Source organism: Jaculus jaculus, chromosome 2 (assembly GCF_020740685.1).
Source record: "Jaculus jaculus isolate mJacJac1 chromosome 2, mJacJac1.mat.Y.cur, whole genome shotgun sequence".
NCBI lineage: Eukaryota > Metazoa > Chordata > Mammalia > Rodentia > Dipodidae > Jaculus > Jaculus jaculus.
The window spans coordinates 172,709,385-172,731,155 of NC_059103.1; the positions used below are offsets into that span (position 1 = coordinate 172,709,385).

The window sequence follows — 21,771 nt, forward strand, 5'->3', positions numbered from 1 at the left end:
GCTCGGTTCCCCAGGTCCCACGTTAGCCAGATGCACAAGGGGGCGCACGCGTCTGGAGTTCGTTTGCAGAGGCTGGAAGCCCTGGCGCGCCCATTCTCTCTCTCTCCCTCTATCTGTCTTTCTCTCTGTCTGTTGCTCTCAAATAAATAAATTAAAAAAAATTAAAAAAAAAAAAAGAATAGATTTCCAGTTTTGTTCAAAGAAAACCCAAATGTAGTCATGGTAGACCTTCCTCCTCTAACTCTGCACTTCGACTGCTTCCTTCAGAAGGAGCAGATTCTCCTTATAGCCAAGTCCATCGGCAGGCTTGCAGTTATGCTGCCTGTGTGTAAAAAGCAGCACTGCCTTCAAGTAATGGACCTCTAGCTTCAGAGGACCACTAGCTTCAGCAGGCCCTTCTGTGACCTTCATTTGACTGTGTTTGCCCTCAGGGGTTGAGAAGTCCCAGCACCAAAGGCATGTGGCATGTGCCTTCCTTAAGCCAGAAAGACTTTCTAAATCCTCACTATCAGGAACCTGGCAACTCAGTATTTACTGTCTAATTGGTCTAAGTCATTTCCAGAAGCCTAGGCAGGTCAGCGTGTGTGTGTGTGTGTGTGTGTGTGTGTGTGTGTGTGTGTGTGTGTTAAGAGAGAGAAAGAGTGAGAAATGAGGGGCCTGGCTGGAGAGGTGGCTCAGAGGTTAAAGGTGCTTGCTTATAAAAATCTGACAACCTGAGCTTGATTCTCTAGTACCCAGGTAAAACCGCCTGCATCTGGAGTTCATTCCCAGCGGTAATGAGAGACCAAAAAGAAATAACACGTAACTAATTAAACAATGACACTGTCCTTGTAGGACAAACCATTGTGAACAAAGGAGGATCCCGGGCTCGGCTCAGATAAGGAACTAACTGATTAAAGTGCCGACCTTTGCTTCTGTAACTCATGCTCGCTTGCTCAACAGGACATTCCAGAAATACTTAGCTCTGGGGGCCTCCGGCCCCTTGCAAAAGATAGGATCTACAAGCAGTCTGCTGACCAGAGATGAGCAACTAGAAATGTTCCCGCGCGCGCCTTCTTGGAACCAATCATTTTAAAAGATGCTATGTGATGTAACCCTTTTTCCCCCTTCCCACTCTTTTCCTTTATAAACCCCTACTTTTAGAAGGTCGGGGCTCTCTCCCACTCCCGCTGCGTTGGTCTGTGTGGATTGAGTTCCTGCTTAAGCTTGACATTAAAAGAAACCTGTTGCTTTTACATTCGAGTGTCTCGGCTTCTGTGGCGGTCCTCTAGGTGACTCCTGGGTGACCGGGGGTCTTGGCTCCTGGTCAGGGGTCTTGGCACAACAGTAAGAGGCCCTGGCATAGCCAGACTCTCTTTCTCTCTCCCTCACTAACAAATAAACACAATTTATAAAAAGAAAGAGAGATGGGCTGGAGAGATGGCTTAGCAGTTAAGGCACAAGCCTAAGGATACAGGATTGATTCTCCAGGTCCCACATAAGCCAGAAGCACAGGTGGTGTCTGCGTCTGCAGTTCATTTGCATGGAAGCTCTGGTGTGCCCATTTTCTCTGTCTCTAAGAAATAAATAAAAATAAAAATAAAAAAATCTTTTAAAATAAGACAAGCAACAAAACAAAAAATTAAAGGGGGGGAGGTTATAGAGAACAGAACTTGAAAATATGAAGCCAAAGAGTCACCTATGGACTATGTGATTTCCCCAAGGATGTCATCACCTATCCCAGAACCTGTGAACTCTACCCTACATGGTGAGGAAGCTTCGCGAAAGGTGGGTGTGAAAAAGCCAGGTGTGGCGGTGCATGCCTTTAATCCTAGCATTTAGGAAGCAGAAATAGAAGGGTCACTATGAATTCAAGGCCAGCCTGGGACTACAGAGTGAGTTCCAGGTCAGTCTGGGCTACAGTGAGACCCTACCTAGATAAAAAAAATAAATAAATAAGGGCTGGAGAGATGGCTAAGCGGTTAAGCACTTGCCTGTGAAGCCTAAGGACCCTGGTTCGAGGCTCGATTCCCCAGGACCCACATTAGCCAGATGCACAAGGGGGCGCACGTGTCTGGAGTTCTTTTGCACTCGCTGGAGGCCCTGGCGTGCCCATTCTCTCTCTCTCTATCTGCCTCTTTCTCTGTCTGTTGTTCTCAAATAATAAATAAATAAAAGTAAAAATCTTAAAAATAAATAAATAAATAAATAAATAAAAAGCTTCATAAGTAGGATCAAGTCAAGCATTTTTAGAATAGGAAGACTATTGTAGATGTCCTGGATGGGCCCATGTAACCACAGGAGTCCTCCTAAAAATGTGGACAGACAATGAGAATGAGAAGTCGAGTTCTAGAAGCAAAAGCATCTGTGAGCACAGGCAACCCTAGTAAATGAAAAAGACAAAACAATGGGTTCTCCTCTCCCGGTCTCCCACAGGAGCTCAGCTCTGCTACAACCTTGAATTTCGCCTCTGACCTTTATTTAGAATTGCATGGGAATGATCCAGCACTCTTAAGGCCACTCAAGTTTGCAGCAAACAGCAGCAGAGCTAACCCAGCATGCTGGCCTGGAACTATTGCCAGGACAACCAGGGATGGGAAGGGAAGGGAAGGCGAGGGGTCGCAGGCTGAGGCATTAGGACTCTTGCCTCAGACACCCTTACCAATTATTTGCAATGGCATAAACTCAAAAGATGCTGTTTTAATGAAAACCGCAGTCTACCCATGCACTCTATTTTTTATGTGCCTTGTCTGGGGCAGTGATCAGTTCCAGGTACTGTCAGACATCAGTGCTTACGTATTATAGAATTGTTGAAAAAAAACTGTCTATAAAGAACCCCTTCTCCAAACCATGACAAAGTAGATGTAAGGAAGAACAGTATTTATTGGGATCTGATTTCGTGCATTTTTTTTTTTTTTTTGAGAAGCTTCAAACCAAATTTCTCCGTATCAAATTTCTGAAATATTTACTTGTGTTTTCTGTTTCCAGGAAACAGACACTATAATATGTTATTCTACAGTCTGAAAATTGAAAATTGAGGAAATTAAAAACAGAAAATACATCAGGCCATCAGCAGGGGCATAATGCTAATTCACCAGAAATGAGAACTGAATTTGGTGCCGAGGTCTTTGGAACCCAGTCTCCCATGCCCGCCCCGCCCAGCTTATAAACTTTAAATGTTTTCTCAACATCAGAAATGTGGTTGCTTCTGTGGTTTACATCAACAGAAAAGTGACTTTCCTCCCAACTCAAGAGAAATGCTAGAAATGAGTGTTACTAAGGAGCCACAGAACAAATAGCTAATTTTTAAAAAATAGTTCTGTCTAGAGATTCTGTTACATTTTGACTTGGTTGTATACATTCACCATAATCCCTTGTTCACAAAAAGCTCACATAAAACAAACAAGACTCAAAAATCACAGAAAAGGAAGTACAGTTGAGATACAGTTGAGAACCTGAGAAGTTATTATTTTTTTTTTTCTATTTGCTTTTGTTTGTTCTGGTCCTCTCCTTGAATTATCCATGACTTCAAGAGCAGTGAGGTAGGCTTCAAATTCAAAGTGATTCAGTGGGGAAAGAAGTGGCTGGAGTACTGAGTAACATCTCGATCACACCTTCCAAGGCTCAGGGTCTAATGTGGAAGAGGTGGCAGAAAGAATGTAAGAGCCAAAGGAAGGGTAGGACTCCTTACAACGTGCTCCTCCAGACATAAGATGGTCTGGATATCCATGACCTCACAGTGCCTGACACTACCTACATCATAAGGACCATCATAAGAGGAGGAAAAGATCATGACATCAAAATAAAAGAGAGACTGATTGAGATGGGCAGGGGATATGATGGAGAATGGAATTTCGAAGGGGAAAGTGGGGGGAAGGGAGGGTATTACCATGGGATACTTTTTATAATCATGGAAAATATTAATAAAAATTGAGAAAAAAATAATAAAATAAAACAAAGTGATTCAGTGGAAGTATGACGGGCCGTGAATTCTGTTCTGGAAATGGCCAACCCACCACTGCTACTGCTGAGGCTCAAGGACTCTACATGAAGGTCTTCCTTGATCCAACCCTTGACAGGCTCTCAAAATTCTGAAAATTCAAGAGTGGTCTATTTATTTTGAGGAGAATGAAAGTGTTATTTTATTTTATTTGAGAAGAATGAAGAAAGATTTTAGCCATGGGTCTGCCTCCAAGTGGATATATGAACGAAACGAAGAATAGGAGATCACACACAGGGAAGGAGGAAAGAGGATCTTTAAGGGACAATGATAGGAGCAAAAGAAAACAAAGAGGAAACTACTCATAATTTATCTAAAAACACCTGGCTGACATTGGCCTGAAAATATCATTTCAGATGAGTGTTTTCTCAATCTGGAAAGAACACAAAACCTTATTACAAATATGCTGGTTGAGAAATATGAAAAATATGCTGGGGAACAGTATATAAAACTGCATTTCATGTGTCTGAGTGGATTTTAATTCTGGAGGTATCCCTACATCCACCCCAGAAAAGGACAGTCAATAGTGTTCTTGGCACAGTTTAACACAGACTTTCTTGTCTTTCGGCGGAATCTGTTCTCTCTGAGGTGTGGGCCATACTCAGTCTCCTCCAGAGCTTCCCAGCTCCTGACTCCTTTTGAAATGGCTGGAAACCAGATCAACATTCCCTCTTAGTGGATACTGGGCTTTAAATGGAAAAATCTGGAAAAATCCAAAACAATGTAGGGGTGTTCTCTGACTGGCCTCTGCATAGCCAATTTACCTCCTTAGCACATCTCCCTCCTCTCATTAAAGTTGTATCAGTTTGGGCTGGAGAGATGGCTTAGCAGTTAAGCGCTTGCCTGTGAAGCCTAAGGACCCCGGTTCAAGGCTCGGTTCCCCAGGTCCCACGTTAGCCAGATGCACAAGGGGGCGCACGCGTTTGGAGTTTGTTTGCAGAGGCTGGAAGCCCTGGTGCGCCCATTCTCTCTCTCTCCCTCTCTGTCTATTTCTCTCTCTGTTACTCTGAAATAAATAAATAAATAAATAATAAAAAAACAAAAAAAAAGTTGTATCAGTTTATACAGGTGACGAGTCAGGGCAGGTTAGATCCCAGCACAGCATCCCCAACAAAGCTACGCCCATCTGAAAGCAGCTATTTCAGCCATGCGAAAAGTGAAAATTTCCCAGAGATAGCTTAATCCTTTGGAATTTAAATTTTTATTAGCACACACATTTGAATTTTTACAGCTTTTTATCTGTTCTTTATATATCAACCTCCCAACTGAGGTATAGCTGGCAAAGATTTTTCTCCTATTCTGTAGGCTTTCTGTTCACTCTGCTGCAGTTTCCTGTGCTGTGCAGAAATTTTTAATTTCATGTAGTTTCACGTAGTTTTTAAAAAGATTTATTTATCTACTTATTAGAGGAGAGAGACAGAGAGGGGGAGAGAGAGAGAGAGAGAGAGAGAGAGAGAAAGAAAATGAATACGCCAGGGTCTCTAGCCACTGCAATCAAACTCCAGATGCATGTGCCACCATGTGCATCTGGCTCATGTGGGACTTGGAGAATCGAACCTGGGTCTTTAAGCTTTATAGGCATGCTCTTAACTACTAAACCATCTCTCCAGCCCTCACATAGTTTTTTTAACCCATCACTCATGCAAAATGCCAGGTGTTGTATACCGTATTCCCAGTGCTAGCGAGGTGAAGATAGGGGGAATCTTGCAGCTTACTGGATAGCCAGTTTAACCTAACTGGCAAGCACCAGGCCAAAAAGAGACCCCCTTTCAAAAAGAGATGCACAAAGTTCCAGTGATAACAGTGAAGGTTGGCCTCTGGCCTCCATGTGTGTGTGTGTGTGTGTGTGTAATCAAGCACACACATATACGTATACACCATATAACACACACTCAAAAGAAGTTGTTGGCTCCTAAAATTTAACTGACTTGGGCTGGAGGGATGGCTTAGTGGTTAAGGCACTTGCCTACAAAGCCAAAAAACCCAGGTTTGATTCCCCAGGACCCACATAAGCCAGATGCATAAGATGGCACATGTGTCTGGAGTTTGTTTGCAGTGGCCAAAGGCCCTGGTGTGCCCATTCTCTCCCCCTCCCCTCATATCTGCTTCCTTTACTCTCTCTGTCTATCTCTCTTAAATAAATAACTAACATAAATTTAGCTGACTCAAGATACATGGGCCTAAATCAACCAGATATGTGCTATGATAAAGATTAATATCTGTCTCCTTAATTAAGTGTGAAAGAATGCTAGAAAAACAATCAGAGTCATTTGTAACTCTTTTAGTCTGGTAAAATACATTAAATGTATTTTTTCATGCCAAGATTGCATGTCATAGGCAAACCTATTCAAGGCATGCTCTACCATGAGCAAGAGGCTTATTGGAGAACCCTGTCCCCTCAGGTCATCAATTTGAGCCCTTGGTGTATCTCATCAGCGCTCTCTGATTTTAAGTGACACTTGTGAGAATTGCAAGTTCCCATAGTGAAAGTCCGCAGTACAAAAGGAGAAAGGGAGGGTCTCCAGAAAGTTCCTTGCCCTCCCTTTCATTCTTTCCTTTGAGCAAAAGCATGTCTCGCCAATGTCCTCCCGTTGCCCTTCCTTTGCCACTACTTCAGTTTATTTTGGTTGATTGCTCTTTTTCTCCAACTGTTTTCTATGCCATTAGCTCTTAGTTTTTAACCAGAAAAACACCCTTTTTCCCCTTTCCAGTTCCCTTTATTCTTTCCTCAAAAAGAAGGGTTAGTCGTGCTTATACCTCATTCCAAACCAGAAAAATAAAAAAGGAAAATCCTCAGTGCCCTGAAGGGGCTCCCAGTATGTTCATAGAGAAGAGTGGCTTTTGCTACTCACACCCAGTGATCGTTGGGAGGACACACCACTGGGGGTAAATTTGGAGGGCTCCGCACCTCAACTGTGTGGAAACATTTCTTAACATGTGGGATGTATACCGCTGGAGTTACAGAAAACCTCTCTCTAAGTACTACCCACTTATGGTGAATTATGGATGCATGTTCAATTTAACGTACTTCAGGAAAAATAGAGCCATCAACGTGCAATTTCACAGTGACTGCTGTGTGGGGCATATGGAAGTTAAAGAGAAAAGGGAAAGAGTAGAAAGGTATTAAGTAAAAAGGAGTGTAAACAGAACGTGAAGTGGTAAAAACCATGGAGATGGGCCTCCAAGGATTAAAGCTTAGGAAGCACTGTACGGTGGAAATAGTTCCGATGTGGAGGGCTGGACGTGATGTCAGCTCCTGGCTCTCCTTCCTTCTCCTTTGAAGCCTTGAGCTCTGCGTAAAGGGTGGGAAAGCAGCTGTTGGCCTATGATTCACCAGATGAGAATTCAAAATTTCACACCAGGGACCCAAAACCCGGAGAAACATTTCTGAATGGATAGTTCAACTCACCCAAAGCAGCCTTGCCGTTAACCCTACAAGCAGAAGCTCCTGGTCTAACCTTTTCTTTCAGGCTGGAGGCTAAGGACTCCAACTAAGACCAGCCCAGTATTACCCCAGTGCAGAGCATCAGAACTAAGTAGAAACTCCAACTTCACTCATTCTAAATCTTTCCATGATATAATTGCTGCCCAACGGGTCATGCCCAAATAGTCTCATCATCCCAATTCTATCTAGCTGGATTTAAAAGAATAATAAAAAATAAAATAAAATCAGAGGGAACTCAAGGTCAGTGAGATAGATTGTGTCAGGACATACTGGACAGTGTCAGAACTTTCAGGAAAGTCAGCCCACAGGCAGAGCTGATCACTGGATCTAGACTGTTCGTGGATTAGCAGTGAGCAAAGAGACAAAACTCTTTGCCACTGGGAAGGTTGACATTTTAGTAGAGGGACATCCAGAATTTGATATTCAATTCCCCTGTGTTTAAATGACGAGCAAGGAGCTGCCCGGGATGATGGGATCCATATGGGCCGTGGTTTCCAGAGCTTACGTGGCCAGCTGTGGTCTGGTGGCCCTGGTTTAGCATTTTGCACACTTCCGCTTTAGTCCGACAGCCAAAGGCCCTGGCTGAACAGCTGTGCTGTTCTTATCCAGTCTTTAGTCCCTTCCCTCTCCCTAAGTGGAGGAGAAAGGACGGTAGGTAAAGGAAATAAATGGGCCAAAAAGAGAAATGAGGGAGCAATTATCATAAATGCTGAGTTGTATCAGGCTAAGCATGTGTAGCAGACAGATTCAGGTTCACTGAGATGAACTTCCAGACCAGACACAGTTATGGAGGAAGGGATTTATTGAAGCTTACAGATCCAGGGGACGTTCCATAATGGCAAAAAGAAGCTGGCCTGCCTTGACAGGTCCAAGCCGAGAGAAAGAAGTGCAAGCCTAAAGGTCAAAAGCCACAGCACACTTCAGGAACTCCAGCTAGGCACACTTTGTGTATCTTTACATTGAAATGGGAAACCCAGCACCACAACTTAAGATCCACCCAGTGACACTGCCTCCAACCAGGTAGCCAGCAGATGCAAACTACAAACAAACAACTGAATATATTGGGGGCCATCTATTCTATTCAAACCACCACAGCATGTAACCTTATATAAATCTTTTACTATTATTACATCATGCAATAAACAACCTAACCTCATGATAATCATAGCTAACTGAAATTTTCCTTGTGCAGGAAGTGGCCTGGACAGTCTAACCAACATGAAGTTGCTTATTTCTCACCACAGCTGTGTGACACATGTCCTATGATTTTTCTCACCCACTGGTGAGGCACTGAGAGGCTAAGTCATTTGCTCCAAGTCGCACAGCCAGTAAACGGAAGAATCCAAGATAGAGGTTATGTTGCACTCCAAATGTATGGTCTTTTGCCCTGTGTTTGGGAAAGCCCTTTCCTGACAGGAGGCACCAGCTATTGGAGGCTGTCTGGCCAATTGCGCCCTTCCAACAGGAGATGTCTGTTTGCAAAGGTTTGTCAAGAAGAGGCCCTCTTGCTGGGCTGGTACCTCTCATCATTCATTATGAGTGCATTTTGTCTTCCCTGCTCACTGTCCAGCCGCTATCTTGGGTGGTTTTTGCTATATTTCCATGACCATTGTGCTCTGCCTTCCCCCGCCGCAAAGCGCACCTAATGACCTTTTGATTCTCTACTCATTATTTAAGCCAGCATGGAGTAACTTTTCAAAAAATCCAATTAGCAAGTGCACAGAAGGAACTGGGTCCATCATTAATTAGTGACTCCAGAAAACAAGGAAGGAAAAGCAAAGCCATGGTGTGGGATGCCTGAAAACTGACTTTGTGTAAGGACGATGCCTACAGTCAGGGCCTCTTTCCTGAAAAGGACAGTGAAAGAATCCACCTGCTCATGGGTTCAAATCCCTAATGCACATGTACAGGGATTGTAACAGACATCCACCACTGGGTACCAGGCTCAAGCAGGCGAGCATCTCTTTCCTCCAGGATAAACAGCTGAACCTTCTTTCATTTTTTAAAATATTTTATTTGAGAGAGAGGTGGGGGAGAATGGGCCCACTAGGGCCTCCAGCCACTGCAAACGAACTCCAGACACATGCACCTCCTTGTGCATCTGGCTAACGTGGGTCCTGGGGAATCAAACCTGGGTCCTTTGGCTTTGCAGGCAAACTTCTTAACTGCTAAGCCATCCCTCCAGCCCCCTTCTTTCATTTTTTTAAAAAAATATTTTTGTTTACTTTTATTTATTTAAGAGCAACAGACACAGAGAGAAAGAGGCAGGCAGAGAGACAGACAGAATGGGCACACCAGGGCCTCCAGCCACTGCAAACAAACTCCAGATGCATGTGCCACCTTGTGCATCTGGCTTACATGGGTCCTGGGGAATTGAGACTTGAACCAGGATCCTTAGGCTTCACAAGCAAGTGCTTAACTACTAAGCCATCTCTTCAGCCCCCTTCTTTCGTTTTTTACATAAGCCCTTCTTTCCTCTCTCAAAATTGTTCAAGCCTTTTTACAGATGGTCTTTCTTGCTTTTGTGAGGTTCTAGTCTCTGGAATTTTTCAGTCTTCTTGGGATGTAAAAGACTAAGTTAGGATGAATGTGGAAGCCCAGAAAAATAAAATAGAGGAGCACTCTAAGTCTCAAATGTGTAGTTGTTATTCTAATGTGGAGAAGGAGGGCTCAGGTAGAATTCCATCCAGATGGAATTCTCCCCGATGTCATCTGTTCTCCAACACCCGAGGAAAAACATAAATGTCAGGGGAGTGTTAGCAGCTAGCCTGCCTTCTCATTAGGAAGAAATTGGGGTTGTGTTTTGCTTTTGGTTATTATAGACTCTAGTTACTATAGCCAAAAAGAAACAGTCTGAACATATCACAACACGTTCTCAGGTCTTACAGGGTGTCGTTGCTGCCACGGTAAGCCACCAGCAGGGAAAATTAGAAACCTTAAGCATGTTGTGAAAGTTGCAGGAATTCTACAGGACTTTTTCTCAGCTATAGCCTAATTTCTCTTTGGTTCTGGTTAGCGCTAAGCTTCAGGGCCCGTCTCTGTTCTGAACAGGTAATAGCTAAACCTACACCCCACCGAGGTATAGGCAAAGCACTTTGCAATGTTAGATGGGGAGACTGAAGTAAACCCCAACCTCCAAACATTGATATGACATGCATCTTCCTGCTGGTGGTGAATCAACACTATGTTGTATGCTGCTAAGCAATCTTCCATTTTCAGTCTTTAATGAGCATAATTATCAGTAACATGAGCTGGGACAAACTATGTCAGGATGAGATGCTCTGTGTTACTCAGAATAATCTGCCCTGGCGATCAATGGCTTCTCTCACAAGACAAAAATGATTACCCCGCATACCCTGGCTGGAGTACGTTCAAGGGCACAGTGGGGAAATCGCCTACTGAGAATACTGTGCCGACTCTGAAAGGTCTTCCAACACCTCTCCCTCCAAGCAAGAACCCAAGGAAAGGAGAAAAGGGCTGAGTCCGGGATGCAGCCAGGCACCCAGAGGATCAGTCCTTGTTACTTCTCTATTTCAGATGGAGCTGCTGAGCTAATGAAGCAGACATGGCTAAAAAAAATTGAATTCCTATACATTAAACTGTTACTAATTATGATTCTGGCTATATGCCATATGTTTCCCAGAAATAACAAATGTTCCATGGAAAAGTAAGTGGCTAATGAGGGTGGGAAAAAGTATAGTAAATGTCCTTGTTTTTCTTGGCTGCTTAATATAATGAAATGTTCAATGAAAAGTGTGACAGTCAACTGTGACTTCTTGACCACTTCAGAGAGGCATTCTTGGACTATGGAAAGCAAGAAGTACATGTTCAAATTGCATTGTTAAGTGTTTCATTCTGAACGTTTTACATTTCAGATTGTGACAATTATTTCTCAGTCTTCTTACCCAGTGGAATGATAGTGGCAGATGCTAATGCAGTTCCATGTAATTGACTTTTACAAATACACTCAGGGGCTAGAGAGATGGCTTAGTGGTTAAGGTGCTTGTCGACAAAGCCAAAGGACCCAGGTTCAATTCCCCAGTACCCATGCAAAGCCAGATGCACAAGGTGGTGCGTGCATCTGGAGTTCATTTGCAGTGGCTAAAGGCCCTGCTGTACCCATTTTCTCTCTCTCTTTCCCTCTCTCAAATAAATAATTTCTTTAAAAAAGAAATACACTCAGATTGCTCAAGAGTTTAAGTTCGTCCCACATATTTCTCTCAGATAATATTGCTATTTAATAGCACTTGATTATCCACCTGAGGCAAAAGGTAAGACCCTATTGCTGAAGACATCATATGCTGCTGACACACAGCACAGAGAGACCTGGCTGGAATCTGAAAGAAAGCCAGTCCCTAGACAGTTAGCCTGTCTAGTGCTGCTGGGGGAAAGTGGCCAACAATGGTCTGAGTGGGCAACCAAAAGTCTAAGCTTTCTAGCAGCAAACACCCCAACAGCAGGTACACACAGTGCCATAGTGACACACAGCCTTGGTGGGTAACCAATAGCTTTCTGATTGGCTAAGAGATCCCCTCAGTGTAAGGGAACCCATATATGGAATTGGGAACCAGATCAGAATCCTATCAAGACAAAGATTATGCTCTCCAGTGTCAATCAAGCTCTCCCTAGTCTTTGGCTAAAAGAGGGGTTACATCCATCAAATTCTCCCTAAATTCATAACACTTATCCCATTTAAATTATGTTGACTTCACTCCCTGATGGAGAATCTTCTTTTACGGAGGTAATGAGACAGGAGAAGATAAGCTACCCCTTGCACTTCAGCCAAGCCACAGCTGAAACCCCAGAGAAACTGGGGAGATGAACATCAGTGCTGCTTCCCTGGTTTTGATTTTTGAAGCTTCCTTTATTCTACTTACATGAACTTGAATTAAAGCAATTATTTTTCCAGTGCTGGTGATTGAACCCAGAGCCTTACCCATGTTAAGTGCTCCATCAATGAATTATACCCCCAGCCCAGATTGGGTGATTTTTGCATATTTAGAGAGAAAGAAAATTAAATTATGGATCACATACTATTCTTTTATAGAAGAGATACTAGTATAAGGGGGAAAGGGCTATGTTTTATGTTTATTGAGTTTATGCTAAAGAGTATTTTTAAGATCAATCAGTCTGAAGGCATCAATCATTTCTATTATAATTAAGGTCTGATAATTATGCCCGTTGGTGAAAAGGATAATCAAGACTGTATTCAAGGTACCTTGAAGGTTGATACAGAGCAGGAGGAGCAAAGTAACTTTGGTTTGCTAGAACGAGCTGGAACATTTGCTGGAATTCAGCTAGGGACTCAGGCCCAATGCTGCCCTGCCTTGGCAAGACTCGAACTCCAGTCTGATTCAGTCTGATCCAAGATCTCAATAAGGAACAGCTCCTTGATTTTTATTCTCACCCCTCCGCCAAGGCTCATGGTCAGAACCATTCTGAGTCTGTGCTCCTCCTGATCCCACAAACCAATGAAGGCCCTTCATACACATTTGAACATGGCAATGAGGCTCATCTGATTAGATGCCCAATTCGTAAAATGATCAGTTATAAGTTGCCATGGGAATTTCCTTGTCATCCCTTCCTCTGGGCTTCAGAGCATTCTTGCCTTTCTTTTTACTTTTTTTTTTTAAAAATATTTTTTGTTCATTTTTATTTACTTATTTGAGAGTGACAGAGAGAGAGGGAGAGAGAGACAGATAAAGAGAGAATGGGCGCACCAGGGCTTCCAGCCACTGCAAACGAACTCCAGATGCATGCGCCCCCTGGTGCATCTGGCTAACGTGGGTCCTGGGGAATCGAACCTTGAACTGGGGTCCTTAGGCTTCACAGGCAAGCGCTTAACCGCTAAGCCATCTCTCCAGCCCGCATTCTTGCCTTTCTTCTCCCTTACTTCAACTCGCCTTCAAAAAGTCTTTCATCATTTACCCTTCTCTGAGTCTGTGCTTTTCAATTCTTTGCTAATCACAGACAAGAACTTGAAAGGCCCATGCAAAGATCTCTTCCACAACACTGAACTACGGAGTGATCACTTCACCATTAGCCAATAGGCTTACTTTGCTTTCAACAGGCAATGCCGGAAGCTGGGACTATGATGTTGAAGCAATTCTGTTAGGAGCTCTGCTACTTCAAGCATGGTCTATGGACCAGCCACACAGACTACACCCAGCAAATAGAACAGCAAATGATTGTGTAGAAACTGACAGCAACTGTATATTGCTGTAGCATCTGAGTGTAAATTAAGTGCACTGGTGTTACTGGACACAGTATGGAATGGTTAGGAAAGTGTTGAACTCCTTCGCTAAGTTTCCTGTGGCCTGAACAGGAAAACACATACTGGCTTGTGACAGCTTAGAAAAAAAAAAAAATTTTAATCTAGTCTTCCCACAGAGCACTTGAGAAGCATTAGTCCATAGCTTTCAAAGCATTTTAGGAGAGAGATCCTTAAATATCCCTAAATATGACAGCAATACAAAAGACAGCTCTATTTTACAAATAGCATGGGCTTCCTTTGAACTACATGGGACACTTTGAGGCAGGAGGCAAATAATAGGAAAAAGGAGTCAAAAAATCATTTTCTTTATGGTGCCACATATTAATCATAAGTCTAAGTAAAATTATGCAAACCAAAGTCTACACTGTACACCACAAGTCATAAAATGTCACTTTAGAAAATCTAATCATGAATGATTAAGGTGATTTTGAAATGGCATTTTTTAGTTCTACAGTGACAGAAAGAACACATTCTTCCATTTTCAGAACCTTTGATGAAACCATAGATATTAAGAGAACATTAAACCAATACACTTTTCTAATAAGTTCCACTAAAATGTCAAGTATCATGGCCAGAAGATGTAAAAATGGTTCTTCCCGCCCCCTCTATTGTTACAGCTTCCTATAAAACCAGAATTGATCTCATTAAGTATGCCTCATTCAAGCTTCAATGTGTCACCAAAAAACTATTAGTCCCTTCAACTGGATGCAAGAATTGGAGTTGGAGCCTTTTGAGACATTAAGGTTCACATAAATGTATCATGTAAAAGACAGTTGAGCCACTAGATAAATTTTAAAGTTTGAGGCTAAAACTATAAAATTATAGCAAATAAAACAAGGCTCTCAAAGTATACAGCCCTCAAAGAAACACATTGCTATCAATATCTCACATACTGGAGGAATAAATATATAATTATTTAGGCTCATACTTCCTGTTTCATAATATTATTTTTGATTGTGATATAAGAACCATAGAATTGCAAAAACAGTATACTGTTAAACTGAGAACTATGTGGTTCAAAATAGACATACACACAATGTATGTATAGTACAGAGCTAAAACTCACCACTGTGAGTCACAGATTGTGACATGCTTGTGATGGTTAAGTCTGTTGTTAAGTTGATCAGGTTAGGAATCAAGTAGGAGACATGCCAGTTGGGCAAATCTGTGAGTGCATTTGCAGGAAGGACTTGTGGGGGAAGGAAGACCTTTCCACAGAGTGGGCAGCCCTTCTGGTGGCGGGTTATATGTAAAGAATATCCAAGTGAACAGGGGCCTTTTGCCTGGCTGCCCACGCTACTCAAGAGTGTGTGCATCCATCCACCCTGACTTACACATGCACTAAGGCAGTGGACACAATCAAACCCAGAGACACTGTCATGACTGATGTCATATCCTACTTGCCCAGGGATGTTGTCAAGTATCTCATATGCACAGGATAGACCATGCAACAGAATTATCTGCTCCAAAGTGTCCACAGTACTACATTGAGACACCTTATGATAAAGCTGCACACTAACATTTCCATCATTCCTCCTAAACTTAAACACTGGGAGTGTGCTCTGTCCTGAATGCTTATTTCCCAAACTCACATGTTGAAATCCTAGCCCCAAGGTGATAGGGACACAAAGTGTAGTCTTTGTGAAGTGATGAGATTATTAAACTAGAGATCTCACAAAGATGAGATCTAGTGATTTTATAATGGAGACCCCTCACCAAGAGCTCATTCACCCCGTCCACCATGTGAGAACATCTATGAACTAGGAGACAAGCCCTCACCAGACACCAAATCTGCTGGTTCCTCCATCTGATACTTCTCAGGTTCCATAACTATATGCAATAAATTTCTCTTATTTATAATTCACTGAGTTCATGACTTTTTGTTACAGCAGGTCAAATAGTCCAAGTCAGTGATTGTTATAGAAATAATCACTTTGATCAAATCCTCTGAAAGTCTGAAAGAGGAAAGGTCCTAAAGATTAAAATGCTTAATTACTATCATACCTTCTTTTGATACAATGAGCTACTTATATTAAGCCCTGATTTCTCAACCAAAATCTGACAGTGACCCCCATGGGCACCTTGACTTAATTCAATCAACAACAGTATGATGTAGGTATGCATTAATTGCCCTGGAGGATTCTTCTCTATAGCCCAGGCGAGACTTGAACTTGAAATCCTCCTGCTTCAGCTTCCAAAATAACCACCAGGCCCAACTACCACAAAAATGTTATTTAAGCAGACTTTCACAGAAGGCAAACAAAACTAAGGCGGGTGTGGTGACCCACACCTTTAATCCCAACACTCAGATGGCAGAAGTAGGAAGATCACTGTGATTTACAGGCCTCTCTGAAACTACATGGTGAATTCCAGGTCAGCCTTGGCTAGAATGAGACCCTACCTTGAAAAATCAGATGAATAAAATAAAACACTGCAAGCCTCAAATAAGTCTCCAGGGATGTATAGTTTTCTGAGTGGTGAGTTACTGAGACTTTAAGGCACACTATCAAATAACAGCTTTTGGAAATGCAAGAAATAGTCTCCATAAATGTGCCCATTGAGCATAAGACATGAATGTTATTAAGAGATGGTAAATGTGTAAAACCATAAGCTACATGGTTCCTAATAAGATCTACTCAGTTCTTCCAGGAAGGAGACAGCAAGACTGTGAAATGCTAGTTGGCTCAGTTCCTTCTCAAGTTGTATCAGACCCAGTTGTGTTCTTCTGGGGACTCGGTGGTGGTTTGATTCAGGTGTCCTCCATAAACTTAGGTGTTCTGAATGCTAGGTTCCCAGCTGATGGAAATTTGAAAATTAACACCTCCTGGAGGCAGTGTATTGTTGGGGGCGGACTTATGGATATTATAGCCAGTGTCCCCTTGCCAGTGTTTGGCACACTTTCCTATTGATGTTGTCCACCTGCTATTGGCAAGGGGGTGATGTCCACCCTCTGCTCATGCCATCATTTTCCCCTGTCATCATAGAGCTTCCCCTCAAGTCTATAAGCCAAAATAAACCTTGATTTCCCCACAAGTTGCTTTTAGTTGGGTGATTTCTGCCAGCAATGTGAACCTGACTGCAACAGACTCACTTTCCTTGCTGTGCTAACCCTTCGCTCCCCCAGAGAGAAGTGGTGAGATCTAAGGAGGACAGTGAAATCACTATGGCCTCAAAATCAAGAATGCAGAACCCAGTTTTCCTCTAAATGTTCTCTCCTAGAATTTCTCCCAAGTCTTTAGCCGTGAATTGAGTATTCGGAAGAATACCAGGTCTAGACATCCTCTCAGGACTGTTAGAGCATAGCACTTCATTTCATTCAACAAAATAACAGCCATACTTAGAAGCCATACAATATATACTTACATTCATCTAAAGGCTGCTTCTGTACATAGTCACGATAAGCTACTATAAAACCCATGTATTCGCTTATTGGTATATTATCTTCCTATTCCACTAGAACTTGATATCCATGCAAATGAGGATTTTTGCTGTGTGTTATCCAGCCTGCTGGATAAATATCTGGTATTTACTGAATGACTAAATGAATGCATTCTTCTAAATAACAGAATCATTGTACAACTGAAGACTCCTTTTATTTTTACACCAGTGACAGAACATAACCAGCTTCGTTCCTCGTTATAAACGAGTCCTGCTCTTTCATTCATTTTTTTTTTTTTTTTTTTTTGAGAGCGACAGACACAGAGAGAAAGACAGGTAGAGGGAGAGAGAGAGAATGGGCGTGCCAGGGCTTCTAGCCTCTGCAAACAAACTCCAGACGCGTGCGCCCCCTTGTGCATCTGGCTAACGTGGGACCTGGGGAACCGAGCCTCGAACCGGGGTCCTTAGGCTTCACAGGCAAGCACTTAACCACTAAGCCATCTCTCCAGCCCTCTTTCATTCATTTATTCCCTGCTGGTCACTGGAACCTCTTCAGTAGTCTCTTGCATCACAGTCTCTTGCTCTCCAGAAACACTAGTCTTCGTTCACTTCCTAGAAAGCTTTGGGCTGCTTCTATTTCACCTTCCGAATTCTCAGGGGACACCTTCCCTGGCCCCGCCCCCCCCACTGAAACTAGGTGTGGGACAAGCAGTTTATACTCTGGCCTGTCTGCTGTTTTCTTTCTTCCCATTGGCATACCTGTCACATTTATAAAATACATTTGCGTGATTATTTGATTCTTGTCTCCCTCAAATGACCCATGTATCCATGTGTAAAAGGCTCACATTCACAGAGGTTTGGGTTCATAGCAGGTAAGGGCCCATTGCCTTTGGGTTCATGGTGAGAGTACCTTGTGGTGGGAGTTGACAGAGGCTAAACTGCTCCCTGAGAGTCAGGAAGCAGAGAGAGAATGGCGTGCCCTGGTGACTTAACTTCCCTCCAGCTAGAACCACCTCTTAAATGTCCTACCACTTCCCAGTAGCTCCACGGGCTGGGTAAGCCTGCCACATGTGGGCTTTGGGGGAGATAGATTCAAGGTCCAAATCGTGCCTTTCTGTCCCCAAGGCTATCGCCATTGTCCAGCACAGACTCTGTCTTATAGCAAGAGCTCGACCAATACTTACTGGATGAATAAATGAATTCTATTTCTAGGCACATGATTTGCTACCAGACATGTGACTGCATATTCTGCTAGGTCATTCTTCCCTTAGTCTCGACTTACTAGATGCTAAATCAAAATATTTCAGTAACTGAAATCATCATTTCTTTACTGCAGGCTACACAACACTGAAAGGCCTCACTGCAAAATTATTGGGAAATTAGCTGTTCTTGCTATTCCTTTTGTAGGAACCAATAAAAAGGCAGATTGGGGGCTAGAGAGATGGCCCAGTGGTTAAAGGCACTTGCTTGCAAAGGTTGGAGGCCTGGGTTGATTCCCCAGGGTCCACATAAAGCCAGATGGACAATGTGACACACAGATCCAGTGTTCACTTGCAGTGGCCAGAGGCCCAGGAGTTCCTGTTTTCTCTTTCTCTCTCTCTCTATATACACATATAAATATACATATGTGTATATAAAATGTTTAAAAGAGGCAGATTGTTTTTGCCTTGCACTGACTTTACAAGCTGTTTTGGCATTAGATGCATGACAAAGTAGAAAATGGATGACGGACAGGGCCTCAGTTACTTGGACCATCGGCATTTGTCTCTGTGTGTGTACATTTGAAAACATCTGGCAACATCTTTAATTATCCTCTAGATACTTGACACCGTTTGCTCTCAGTCTCTGGGATCATCCATCCCCATTATGGTTCCTGAGTGACAGGTGTTCTGTGTTGTGACAGAGGGGACGTATGGGACATTACAAATACAGTGAAGTGAGCTCTCAGACTAAGAGCTGTTATTTAATGGTGTGCCTTAAAATCATTCATGACTTGCCACTCACTCCGAAGACTACACATCCCTAGGTATTCATTATTTTAAGAGGAGGAGGAAAGAGATGGTAAATGTAAAAAAACTGCAGAAAAAATGTAATTCCATGTAACAGCCTGTGGTGAAGGACCTAATCACCCGGGAAGCCTTAAAAAACAAAAACTATCTCTTAGAGATGCAAAAAAAACAATCCCAGTTTAAAGAGGTTAATGCAAGACCATTACTTATAGAACGTCAGTAATAATCACAAGCCTAGAGTCCGTTCACATATCTCATTGTAAAATAATTTCTTTACACATGGTATTCATGCCTATTAATGCCTGGATCTCTGACTCTAGGCAATTTTTACTGGCATCTGGATTTCTTACACAAAATTCCCCAAAGCCCAGAAAGTTTGGGGTGTCTCTGCTAATTTACCATTCTTCTGAAAAGCTCCAATTAAGAAGTTTAGTTTGTGTTGGAGGCATTCTCTTCCCTGACTCTTCCCCTGTAAGAACGGCTTCTTCATACGCAGGGAGGTTGCCAATTTCTCTCTCTAAATAGAATTCTTTGGGTCTGGCAGATGCTACAAATGTGAACCAGGAACTCCTGAGACTTCTCCTTGGTCCACATCAACAGCAATGTAGGAGACATATTGTGGACTCACTCTAGAAAGGAATCTACACTGGGAATCACCTGCCCCTGAAATCTCAGGCACAGAAGGGGGTGGGGCTGCACAAGGGGCAAGAGTCAGCAGAAGCCTGGTCAGGTATGACATCACACATGTACGACTCCAGCCGTGGGCAGGATGAGGCAGGAGGCCTATGGGTTTGAGTCCCAAACTGAGATGCTAGCTCAGAAAAACAAAACAAAAACAAAGCCATGCACACCAAGAGCATCATAGTGATTCCTGATCCCTCCATCAAGAAGAGTTCTTGCGTTGCTTCTCACTCATACTTTGCTGGTTTTAGACAGAAGTGAACATTTTCCCTGACAGTTCAGTTTGATGTCATAAAGATCCAGTGGCCGGTGCCATGCCTAGTGTTATGAAATCCATAAGCCATTCAACCAGTATATTATAAGAGAGAGAGCTTGGGCTGCCTGATCTTTACCAATTCAGAGGTATGATGCTCTCATCATCCAGGAGAAACACGATGAGTTGAGACTTACTTCTCAGTACTAGCAGCATTCAAGTCTTGTTTAACATGACTTCACATTATTTTATACCTTCTATAGATTTCCTTAAAGGGACTGGCCTATTGAATTTGGAATATAAAGACTTTTACTTTCACTTTTTTGTTGCCTCTGGAAGAGCAATGTTGCTCATCTAGTAGTTAATTAAAGCCATGGAGACTGAAAAGAGGAAAAAGTGGAGTTAAAGAGATCTAAGGACATTTAAGTTTCATTTTACACAAACTTGGCATCTTCCCTATACTACTAACAAAATACAAAAAAAAAAAAAAAAAGAAGGTTTGACTTACCCATATTTAGTTTGTTTTTTCCATTCATCACATAGAACTATTTGGCCAAGGAAATATTAGGTTAATGAACATGTTTTGTCTCCAACAAACACAAAGACTATTACCAAGGCCAAAGCCATATTATCTTGGCCTACAAATCTTGGCTGGCTGTCATCTGGGGCCATTATCTTATTTTGAAAATTTTCCAAGAAATTCATATACCAGTAGATTTCCCTTCCTGAAAAGCCAATTTCCTAAATATTCAATGAGATGACTTTTGAGACTCATATCCACAAATTAGGAAAGTAATAATGTTTCTATCTTAACAGGAAATTCACCATTGCTGGTGCTGTTGCCTTAATTATACATAATAGATTTTCAAAAGAATTGTTTCTGACTTAGAAAAATCCTAGCAGCTTCCTGCACAATTTCTTCCATTTTCATAGCAAATAAGTAGCCTTGGGACGTAGGAGGGATGGCACACTCTTTTTTTCAGGGAAGCAACAAACTGGCTTTTCCCTTCATCAAATCTCCAGTTTGATTTTTTTAATGTTTGTTTTGTTTCATGAATCTCTAATATTTATGTAAGATTCCCATTTAACCAATCACCTTAAAAGAGAAAAGAATCTTCTTCTGAAAATTAGAATGGACACCAATCTGTCCTTTGGTGCTCTTCAAATTTATTAAGGACTAAAACTGGAAGGGGGGGGAGCTCCTTCATGACAAAGCTTTATGACAGATGTAAGCCAGTGTTTTCTATTTACCCAAAACACACATAAAGATACAACCTTGCTCTTGAAATCAGAATACACATATTCTAAAACATTTCAAGAAGTTCAAAAATAACTCACAGTATGTGGTCACAAGCCCTCAGGCCTCAGCTCCTGTCTTTTATGGGCTTTTATCAGCAGGGAGTCAGGGAGTCAAGGGCTCTGCAATGAGATCACCATAGTGAGTTAGCAGGTTACTAGAATGTTTATAGCTCCCAAGAAAGAAGAAAGTGTAGGCTACTTTTCTTCCTTCTGAAGTTGCCTTTGCAACCAGGAAACTTACCTACAAGAAGTCATTTCCCAGCCTCCTTAGTCTTTGGTAAAGTCTCAGGAGTGAGTCAGACCACATGGGTAATAGTTACAATGCCCAAAAGAGCCAGAACTGGGCCCAGAATTTCATAGTCTGAATGGTTTCACATAGGCTATGTATTTCTGGAGGAAATAGGCACTTAGTCATAGAAGGTCTCATGGCCTGGATTCAGTTAGGACTGCAAG

The 21,771-nt window shown here is 42.4% G+C and overlaps 1 protein-coding gene across 5 annotated transcripts in view; it reads right to left on the minus strand.

Moving 5' to 3' along the window:
* Positions 1-21,771, minus strand: part of Ncald (neurocalcin delta) — a 538,037-nt gene that overhangs the window by 197,712 nt on the left and 318,554 nt on the right. For 3 of the 5 annotated variants that reach the window (XM_045143361.1, XM_045143362.1, XM_045143363.1), the window contains exon 3: positions 21,358-21,438. The exons of the other annotated variants lie outside the window; for them this stretch is intronic. The gene's annotated coding sequence lies outside the window, so the exon portion shown is untranslated. The remainder of the gene's footprint in view (positions 1-21,357; positions 21,439-21,771) is intronic. 5 annotated transcript variants of the gene reach the window in all.